Below are 6,938 nucleotides of genomic sequence, written 5' to 3'. Positions count from 1 at the left end.
CAATACCTAACCTTGTTTAGGTGTGTGTTTCTGTTTAAGGACACCTGATTTACAATATCTTGTTGATTTGTTGACATTGAACTCACAGCCAATGGCAGTGTAACTCGTGCCTGAACAAAGCTGATCTAACATGCATTTTTCTCTGTAAGGCACATCACAGCCTTTAGTGCCTTGGAACGCTAGACAGCGTGTCAGCACCACATTTGGGGGGCATTTTATTTTACTTTTTTAAATTTTTATTTATTTATGATAGTCACAGAGAGAGAGAGAGAGAGGCAGAGACATAGGCAGACGGAGAAGCAGGCTCCATGCTCCGGGAGCCCCATGTCGGATTCGATCCCAGGTCTCCAGGATCGCGCCCTGGGCCAAAGGCAGGCGCTAAACCGCTGCACCACCCAGGGATCCCTGGGGGGCATTTTAAACAGCGAAATCACCAATGCAAGGCCCACAGTACCAAAAGTGTGGCACAAAATAGACTACAGAAGGGACCCTTGTTTGTAGTGTAAGAGCTGAAACAAGAGGGCAGATCATCGCCGTGTTTGACATAAGCTGGAAACACACATGTCTAAGTGGCTTAAATTTTTGCTGCTCCACACATAACTATGATTGACTGTGAAAGCGCCGTGAGTATTGATTTGGGGGTGACAAATACATTTTAGAGTGTAGGCAAATTCATAAATCAAGACTAATTAGAGTTGGCTGCACATACTTGTTTGTGCCTCTGATTAGTTAACATCTATTGCCACCAAAGCACTGTCTTGCTCACCAAAGATCATTTTGTGATCCCAAAGGCCCTGCAAAGATCAGCACAAGTTAAATCTCTGCAGAGCAACTGGAGGACAGTGCCTTGCTGGCCTCCCCACATGGCCCCAGGGCTAGACCCAGCATAGCACCTGCCCTGGTGCTCTAGGTTCTCTGCTGATTGCATTCATAAAGACAGGTGTGCAGGGAGCCTCCCCTCTCACAGACTTGTGCTCTGGTTCACTGACATGTTGATTCTGCCCTCGGGGATGGGTAGCAACATTTGGACCGACTGAACACCAGGAATGTACCGGGGATGCTCTGGGCAGCATGGAAGAGAGGGCTAACACCACTGTGCTTGGCCTGTGGGCTCCCAGTATAGTCCAGGCACACGGGACCTGAGTGACTTTGAGTGTCTCTGTCCCCTGTCCAGATCCTCCCCAGATGGCCATTGTCACCTGATTTAATTTCCTCTGACTCTATCCTCAAAAAGCAACATCTGATTGTAATTTGTTCAGAAATTCCTAGCCAGAGTATTCTAGTGGGGTCTATGTGACCTTTTTCCCTCCTTCCCTCCCTCCCATCCTCCTCCATTTCTTCTTTCCTTCCTTCCCTCCTTCACTGTGGAGAATTTAGTATTCAAGTATCTCACTCAACCTTGCTGTGTGGTTTGGTTACCACAAATCTGTCTCTGGGAGCTGACCACTGCGAGATTAAGCCCGGTCAGAGCCAAGGGGGACCCAACCTTGGTACTCACTGTTCAGAGAGGTTCCTCTCAGGCCCAGCTGACCTTTCCCTGGACCAAACCTGTTCCAAATTCATCTCTAGATTCCTCTTTCCATGTGTCCTCTCAAATATTTACAGAGCAACTGCTCTGTGCCAGGAGCCATGCTTAGCACCAAATAAAATAGACATCCTTCCTCCCTCCCTTCACAGAGCTTTCAATCTAGTAGGGGAGCAACAGTCCCACAAAAGTTACACTGTTTTCAACTGTGATAAGTTCTGGGGGGGCATGTGAGAGAATAACAGAGGGGACATGACTGAGATCAGGTTTAGAGAGGGCCTCTCCAGGAAGCCACATTCAGGTAGAGACCTCAAGGTTAAGGAGGAAATAGCCAGGTGAAAAGCTTGAGCAAAGGCCCTGGGGTGGGAGACAGGGTGGGCCATTGAACGAACTTATGGAAGCCAGTGAGGCTGAACACAGCAAGGAGGACACCCAGGACGGGCAGGGCCTGTGGACAGGGGTGGGAGGTCATGGTGGAGAGTTTGCTCATTACTCTGAGGACGCATCAAGAAGTTGGAAGGTCAGGTGCGGGTGGTTAGGGCCTGCCCTCTGGTCACTTTGTGGAGATTATGACGAGAGCCTGGAGAGGGGGCTCTCATCATAGGACACAATGTCAGCCTGTCAGAAGTTGCTGGTGACACTCTTAACCCACAAATGCACTAAGGATCCACTTGTTTGTCTATACCAGGGATCAGTGATACCTCCCTTGTTGTTGAACGACATTTTAAGTGAGGGAAGTAACAGAAAGTAAAGTTGGAAAGAACAAGAGGGCAAAGACAGAGGCTGAGAGAGAAAGAGGCCTCAATTTTCTCTCTGTCTTTCTCTCTCTCTCTCTCTCTCTCTTTCTCTGGTAATTGCTGAATTGGCTCTCGGGAAGGCAGAAAAGGAATGGCTGACTTATGTCCCTCCACCAGAAGAGGGGAAAGAAGGGAGGCATGATATTGACTTAAACGCGGGGGATTTAAAAGGCCCCTATGTTCCCACTTTGTGCTTTGCTTCTAACAGACAGCCTGGGACCTTTGAAGTCAGTCTGGCCCAGTGGGGAGCGGGCTTCTGTGGAGACAAGATGCTAACAGGGGCGGGGGAAGGGGGCCAGGGGGCGGCCGAAACTCTATTAGGCATGCTCTAGCAAAAAGAAAGGCAAATCCAATGATAATGTACATCTGTTTCAGGGAATTTATAAGCTTTGAACATTTTTTATGGGCAGATAAGTGGGTCCTTTTCTTACCATAACTTAGAACTTCAAAGCTGAGTGTGTGGATAATGCAAATTGCTGAAATATGAGATTTTCCCTACAAAGAGGTTTCCAAAAAAGACGAGGAAGAAAAAGAGAGGGGGAGAGAGAGAGAACTGAGGCTAATTGATGCCATAGTCTTTTATGTACATGGCAAAAACGGGACAGAAATTGATTTTTATGAAATAAGAAATCGATGGGAGAGACAGGGAGAGGAGGAGCCCAGAGGCAGGTGTGAGGGCTGGGTCTGGGCCTGCCAGGTCAGCCTAGGCTGTGGGTCAGCTCTGGGGACACCACCCCCTCCCTCTTGGAGCCCTCAGCCTTAATGGAGGACAGGACAGGACAGGACAAACGGGCAGGACACCTCAGAGGCAGCCAAGGCAGTGGCAGCCCTGCGCCTGGTCCATTCAAGATCGCAAGAGGGCTCAGGGACAGAGTAGATCCTGGACGCCTGGGGAATCCGGAAAGACTTCCTGGAGGAGAGTGGCTGTGTGGGGCCGGCAGGATCCTAGGTGGCTGGGAGGGGTGCAGGTGCATACTAGGTGAAGAAACAGCTGCATCAGGGGATGCCTACGTCGTGCCTCTGCCACCCTGTCCTTTGCTCAGTGCTCTGTTTTTTTCTTGTCTGCCCGCCCAGACCCAGCAAGTAGCCTGTGAGCTCCCTGCGGGCGAGGGCATAGTAAACACTCAATGTGTGCTTGTTATGTGAATGAATGAATGAATGAATGAATGAAAGACACGCAGGATCAACCAGCTCTGTCTTTTCACTATTTGACGTTTTAATATCTATAACATAACCAAATATGAATATTTGAGTTTGTAAAGCCGTTCTTTGGGCAAGAGGAACTTGAGTTCTTTGCGCTCTTCTTCTTCGCCGTCTCCTCCCCTCGGCCTCGGGCTCCCCTTCTTAAAACACCTGCACGGAAGCAGGAGGCCTCCTGCTTGATTTGTCCAAGCCCCCTCGGCCAAGCCATCCCCTTTGCCAGTGATTGGCTGGGGCGGTGTCACGTGGCCCCCTTCTGGCCAATGGGCTCCGGGGGAAGTGCGTGGGCGGGCTGTGAGCCGTCGCGGCGGCGGCCATGTTGGCGGGGACCGCGGAGCGCAGACGGAGGGCCGGCCCGGGAGGGCGTCGGCGGGCACCGCTCACCCGGCGCCTGCCGCTGCCCAGCCTGGGCCCTCTCGTTGTTTGGCTTTTCTCACGAGAAAATCCTGGAGATGGAGATTTGAGGTCACGTCGTTTCTTCCTAAGTGACCCCGGGAAGCGCCAGTAGGACGGTGAGGAGTGGGGCGGCGCAGGCGGGCGGCGTGGCGGGTGGGCCTTGGTCGCGCGGGGAGAGCGGCCCGGGCGGGGCGGGCGGGGCGGGCGGTCCGCAGGGGCTCTTGGCCGCTGGCCGATGGGAGTGGACTGACAGACGCGCAAGTGCGTCACGCGGCGGCCTCGGCCTCGGGTCGCTGGCGTCGTGTGCTCGCGCGGCCTCCTGCCCGTGCCTGGGGTGCCCCGGCCCGCGGGGAGGAGGCGAAGGTGCGACGGCCTCCTACACATTCGAGGCTGGGGGCAGGGGTCCGCCCCGGCGGCGCCGCCTCGACCCCGCTTCCGCCCCGCGTCCACTCCCAGGCTCCCCACAGACCTCGGGTCGCTCCTCTCCAGCCCCCCCCCCCCCCGGCCTCGTGGCCCCAGAAGCCGCAAGAACCTCCTCCTCGCCGCCCCAGCACACTGTCCTTTGTCACCCCCGTCCCCTCGCCCCTGGTCGGACTGTGGAGCACCTTAAGGCCATCACCTCTGTCTTCTGCACACACCCCCCACACACACACCTGACCAAAGCCACCTCTGGGAAAAGTAGAGAAGGCAGGATCCAGGGCTCCGTCCTCCCCAGCTTGCCGTTGACTTTTTGGTTCCTCCACCCGCGGGCTGTTTCCGCAGCTCTTTCTGACCTCGTGGCTGTGTCTCATCTCGGGGACTGTGTTCTTCGCCCTGGGACTCCAGGCACAGGCTGCTTGTGGCTCCCCTGTGCGCCTTCTCCCTTTCTTGTTGGCAACGGAGCCTCTGGTTTTGAGTTCAAAAACGAAGACTACGGTTCTCAAGACTCCTGCGCAACTCAGTTCTGTCACTAAATTCTAGTCACAAGGGGGTGTCCTGTGGCAGCTCTGGGAATCTTTTCTAAGAGCTTCCTTGTCTATTCCCGTTGTCCCTTTTCTCTCCATCCCCTCTCCCATTCTGCTGCCTGGAAAGCAGATGTGATAGCAGGAATTCCAGCCACTGCTCTGGACCATGAGGACAAGGACATTACCCTGGAGACGGTGGAGTGGCTGGAGGAAGCCTGTGCCCTCGAGCAACAGGACTTTTGCCACAGACCTGGATACCTGCATTTAGACTATTCAGTGAGGAAGAAATCAACTTGTCACTTGTGCAAACCACTTTCTCTTGCAACCAAACTGAATCCTCAGCGAAAGAACTTTCTTGACATCAAGCCCTATGGGACCCTCTAGCTTCTCCTGAGGCTTTGCAGAATCCTCCTTTATAAACTACTGCGTTGGAACTGGGTACCTGGCTGGGACCTCTTGTACTATCCTTGCAGAATCTGTAAGTATTGTGAAATAAAACATTTTTTAAATGGCGACATCGTTCTAGTCTTGGTCCTGACCCCCTTTCTTCTCCACAGCCTCACTTCTGGGGATCTCATCCACTGCCATGACCTTGACAACCATCTCTAGGCAGTTAACAAGGGGCTCCAACTGCATGCCCCCAAACAAACTCTCCATCCTACCCCAAAACTTCTTTCAAGCTTAGTAAAGGGGGATACAATCCACTGAGTAGCCTAAGCCAGAAACCTGAGCATCCTCTGCAGCTTTGCCCTTACCCTTTATCCAATTACTGAGACTTGGTTCTCCATCTTTTTTTTTTTTTTTTTTTTGGTCTTCGAAGATTTTATTTATTAGAAAGTGTGAGGTAGAAAGAGCACAGGCGGAGGAAGGGGCAGAGGGAGAGGGAGAAGCAGGCTCCCCGCTGAGCAGGGAGCCTGACACAGGGCTCGATCCCAGGCCTGAGTCTCGGGTGCTTCTCCAAGGGTGCTGACGCCCCCCACCCCCACTTGAAGCTGTGTGCTTGCAGGCAGGCCCCTGCAGGACTGGAGAAGGCAGGAAGACAGGGCACAGCACAGGATGTGCTTCTGCTGGGGCCAGGTGAGCTTGTTCTTGCTGGACTCCCTGGTGGCCACACTGGAACGGCAGGTGGCTGTGGGTCTGTGCCTCCTGGGCCACATACCTCCTTCAAGACCAGCTCCCCCAGGAAGCCCTCCGTGACCCCCAAGGCTGGGGCAGACGTCCCTCGTAGGCTCCCCACACATCCCTCGTATCAACTACTTGTCTTCTCTGCTTAGCTGTAAACTACTTTAAGGCACAAATGAGATGAGGTGACAGGGCTTAAAATAAAGGTGTGGAAATGAAGTTGCAACAGAGGGAGAGAAGTGTCGAGATGCTTCAAATCTATAGAAGCTGGAGTAGGGTTTTAGCAGCCTAGCTGGGCTGGGGGACCCATGGAGCTGGGTTGAGGAAGCAGCCCGTTTCTTGCTCTGGGTCATCCGTGATGCCACGGTGCCCAAATCCCCCTGGAGGCAAAGCACTGCCCATTTAATCCTCATGGTGACTTTGTGGGGTAGCCTTTCTATCATGTCCATTTTACAGATGAGGAAGGTAAGGCTCTCTACCCCCCACCCTCACCCACCCTGGTTTAAATCCAATTCCAGAGGACCTAGGATCCAGCTTGACCAGGGCCCCGTGGCTTCCCGTCTCATGGTGGAATGTGGCATGGTGGGGTGGGGTGTCGAGATGGCCAGAGGACAGGCAGGCCTTCCCCTAGCTGGGCAGCCAAGCCTCATGTGCCACCCGCCACCCGGGAGGCTTCAGATGCAAGGATTATGGAAAGCGAGAATACAATTTCCTGATAAAATAGAAGAGGCGATTAAGTTAATGAAGGATCATTTTGCTGGTTTGAAAACTATAATTAATAGGCATTAATTGTATATTTAGAAGTTTAGCGTGGCGTGGGCTTGGGAGCCGTCTCAAACACAATGACACTGTAAGCGCTGCATAATAAAGACAGGGCCCAGATGGTCCTCAAAGCCCCTAACGAGAGCTTGGCGAGGGGCTGCTGTAATGATAAAAGATGCCACTCGCTGTTCT

The 6,938-nt window shown here is 53.2% G+C and overlaps 1 long non-coding RNA gene across 1 annotated transcript; it reads left to right on the top strand.

Annotated features, from left to right (window-relative positions):
- Window positions 1–322: 322 nt before the first annotated feature.
- LOC121496648 lies at window positions 323–5,374 on the top strand. Its single transcript, XR_005989295.1, has 2 exons — window positions 323–4,034; window positions 4,993–5,374. It is a non-coding gene; the product is annotated as an uncharacterized LOC121496648 (long non-coding RNA).
- The last annotated feature ends 1,564 nt before the right edge of the window (window positions 5,375–6,938 follow it).

The sequence above is a fragment of the Vulpes lagopus genome, chromosome 8 (genome assembly GCF_018345385.1).
Source record: "Vulpes lagopus strain Blue_001 chromosome 8, ASM1834538v1, whole genome shotgun sequence".
In the NCBI taxonomy this organism is placed as follows: Eukaryota; Metazoa; Chordata; class Mammalia; order Carnivora; family Canidae; genus Vulpes; species Vulpes lagopus.
This window is presented reverse-complemented; position numbering and strand designations above follow the sequence as displayed.